The sequence below is a fragment of the Lepus europaeus genome, chromosome 11 (assembly GCF_033115175.1).
Source record: "Lepus europaeus isolate LE1 chromosome 11, mLepTim1.pri, whole genome shotgun sequence".
Lineage (NCBI taxonomy): Eukaryota > Metazoa > Chordata > Mammalia > Lagomorpha > Leporidae > Lepus > Lepus europaeus.
Window position 1 is genome coordinate 66,243,993 of NC_084837.1, and position 4,068 is coordinate 66,248,060.

The window sequence follows — 4,068 nt, forward strand, 5'->3', positions numbered from 1 at the left end:
CTCTCTCTCACTATCCACTCTGCCTGTCAAAAAAAACAAAACAAAACAAAACAAAACAACAAACAAACAAAAAACAACAAAAGTGCATGTGTGTTTTCTCTAGCTTTCATTCTGTCATTCTGCCTTTCAAATAATTTTTTTTTAAAAATTGCTGAAAAAAAACAACATTGCTGAAGGTTCCAATAGTCTATGACATTTCCATGATGATTCTGTTTTGCTCTTTGGTGGGAGTGAAGTGAAATAAAGAAGATAAAGATGTTTCACAATTGAGACCATAATTAACACAAGACTTGGGATAATGGCAGGAACGAGTGTGAAGGAAAATGTGCAGGACTCCAGGGGCCAGTAGTGAAGAGCATGCAGTTTGTGAGGGGTGTAGGTGAGAAGAAATACTGGGAAAGCAGAATGAGACCAAACTGGAAAGATCGTAAAATACATACATATATATATATATATATATATATATATATATTTGAAATTCAGAGTTACAGAGAGAAGAAGAAATACAGACAGAGAGATCTTCTATCTGCCGAGTCAGTCCTAAGGATTGGGCCCGGCTGAAACCAGGAGCTTTATCCAGGTCTCACATGAGTGCAGGGGCCCAAGGATTTGGGCCATCTTTGGCTGCTTTTCTAGGCATGTCAGCAGGGAGCTGGATTGGAAGTGGAGCAGTCGGGACTAAAACTGTAGCCCATATGGGATGCCAGTGTTGCAGGCAGTGGCTTTACCAGCTATACCACAGCACTGGCCCCTTGAAAGATCTTGAAAACTAGTCCCACAACCACTAGAGAAATCATTTTCATAAATTCTTGTGAGAGTTAAACAAGGTGCATATGTGAATAGAAACACTATTTTGATAAAATTTATCTAGCAATACCTAGAAAGATTAAATCGAAAGAAGGGCAGGTATTTGGTTCAGTGGGTTAACGCCCTGGCCTGAAGCCCCAGCATCCCATATGGATGCTGGTTCAAGTCCCAGCTGCTCCTCTTCCAATTCAGCCTTCTGCTATGGCCTGGGAAAGCAGTGGAAGATGGCCCAAATATTTGGGCCCCTGCACCCACGTGGGAGACCCAGAAGAAGCTCCTGGCTCCTGGCTTCAGATCGGCGCAGCTCTGACCATTGCGGCAAATTAGAGAGTGAACCAGTGGATGGAAGACTTCTCTCCCTCTCTCTCTCTGCCTCTCCTCTCTCTGTGTAGCTCTGACTTTCAAATAAAATAATAAATCTTTTTTTAAAAAAAGTCATATTCTCCCAAAACTGAAAACAGCATTTTTAAAAAAAAACTTTGCAATCCTTTCTTCATCATCTACCTCTGAAACAGAAACGGATGGGGAAATAAGCAGTCCTACTCTTTCTCGCAGTCAAGGAAACTAAGGTAGGAAAGCATGGAACAATTATTAGACGCTCATCTTTTAGACTTAGGACCCCAGGGCCCACTGAGTTGAATGATAGTTCAGTCCAGGCTGAATTTCTAGCAAGACTCTGATTCTCTCTATTAATCTCATCACCAGCCGCCTACACTTCCCATAACTTGCTCCTGCGCCCACACCTGAACACTTTGCCTTGGGCAAAACTGTCCTGATATCAAATGCATATTTACGTGGGAGAACATCACTCAGACACTATCACAAATCTTTCTGCTGGCCAGGGCTCTGCCCCCAAAGGTCTATTCTCATTCCACAGGTCAGTATCTGAACCATCAAAGGCTGGATGCCTGTCTCGCAGAAGCTTGCTGCCAAGGGCAGGGAGATCGGGAATCATGACGCACAAACAGTCTGGTTTGTTTGTGTTTATTCAATCTATTTTCTCTAATCCACAAGAGATGAGCTAAAAGAATTGTTTACCTGGTGTCTGTCCCCTGATTCTTAAACATTCAAATAAATATGATACACGATGAAACTCCAGCTCTGGCCATCGGCAGACTCAACAGCAAAGGCAGGCTTTCCAGGCAAGTCGGCTGCACTCCTCTGCTGATTTGCAGGTTTTAAGGCAGCTGGGCATCTGGCTCCACTTAGTGCTGAAATATCATAGTGCAGCCTGGTTGCTACTTCACAGACAAAAAATTAAGGAAGGGGTGAATTGCAGGCACTTCACTGATTAAGACAGATATGTAACAATTATATTCCATGTTAGAGCTGAAGTTCAAATCTTACAATGTTTGCATTGAAAATAATAAAAACCAGGAGAAAGAAATATGAGCCAAGAGTTACAGTCAAGAGAGGAGAAGCTTTAGAACCTATACAGTCAATCAGTTTGAGTTTCTGGTCTGTATCCTTTCCTTTCTAGATAATGTTATAGATCTTTTTAATCATTTATGTTAAGCTTTATTTATTTTTATTTATATGAAAGAGAGAGGCAGCGGGAAATAGTGCGAGAGAGAGAGAGAGAGAGAGTCCATTTACTGGTTCATCCCCAAATGCCCACAACAGCCAGGACCAGGCCAGCCCAAAGCCAGGAGTGTGGAACTCAATCCAGGTGTCCCAAGCAGATGACAAGGACCCAAGTACTTAAGCCATCATCTTCTGCTTCGCAGGACGCACATTAGCAGAAAACCGAATGGGAATGGAGGAGCCAGGACTTGAACCAGGCACTCCGAAGTGAGATGCAGTTGTCCCAAACATCATCCCAGCAGTTAAATCATATGCTCAACCCTTCAAAAAACTTTATGTTAAAAGAGTAACAATGTTCCCTTATGCTGAATTTCTTTCAAACACTGAACAATCAAACATATACATAGTCTCCACAGCCATTCTCTGTGCATCAGGAATTGAGTCAAGTCAAAGAATGATGTTTGAGGTAGACAAAAAAGGAGAGGAAAATATTGAAACAAGCCATTCACAAAGGATCAACTTCTCTGTTGATTTTTATTTCCAGCCCACTGTGTCCTTTCCTGGCTCCTATATAGATTTCCCTGTAGTCACATCATATGCATTCACTTAAAGTTTCTCAAATCCAGTTTGATTTGAGAAAGTCATTCCAAAGCTATTTCTGACATTAGCTCCAAGTCCAGATTTCATTCTCCTCAGAAAAGGTACTGAGTCTATTTCTTCTGTGGTAGTCCTGAATCCAATATTCTTTGAGATGGGTGTTCCATTAATCTCACTGGTAAGTAAGGTGTTTAACCTCTTTGAGCAAACCAGCACACTCTACAACTTGAATTGCTTCCATGTGATAGTTTATGTTGGTTTAGGAAATACACTTTACAGCTTTAGAGAAAAAATAATTTCATTCTGAGAGATAATTTGTGTTTTAGTAGAAACAAAGCTTTCATTTTATGTTAGAAAGACAAAGGGGTCAGGCTTGCTGTCAATATAATCCTTGGGTTTTCTGAATGAATGGAGTTATAGAAATGAAATTGCATCTGAGTAAATACATTAATCTGATTCTAGCCTGTTTTTTTTGGCTTGCACAATTTCAATTGTTCATTGTTCTTCTTTGAACAGGCCTCTCTGTGTAATCATAAAAACATTTTCTTAACAACCATTGCCAAATAACTGAAAGGACAGCATACAGTGCCCTGTGCTATGACACAGAAAACTCTATTGATATCAAAATTTATCGTTAACAAGATCCTTTTCATCTTATGACGTTTGACTCTTCTACTATTCTATGACTCCCTGAGGTAAATATTATTGCTATATCACAATTTTGCAGATGACTAAACTAAAACTTAAGAGGTTGGGTAACTTGTACAACACTATAAATAAAGGAAGAAGCAGGAAAACAAGACCCATCCACCTGAGTCTCACCCTCCTCCCCTTCTCGGTGTATTTATCATGCCCTTGACCTTTCAGTGTAATTTAGGACAATCACAATGTTTGGATGATAAGAATAAGGACAGAAAAAAGCTAAAATGTCAACTGAGCAAGAAAATAATAAGCATGAAATGAACAGCTTTCTAGATGACAGTGTCTCTGTCAGCTTATATAAAAATTATATGTACTATGCCAGAAAGTAAGGAAGAATGCAACATAAATAAAGAAAATATAGGCCGGCGCCGTGGCTTAACAGGCTAATCCTCTGCCTTGCGGCGCCGGCACACCGGGTTCTAGTCCCGGTTGGGGCGC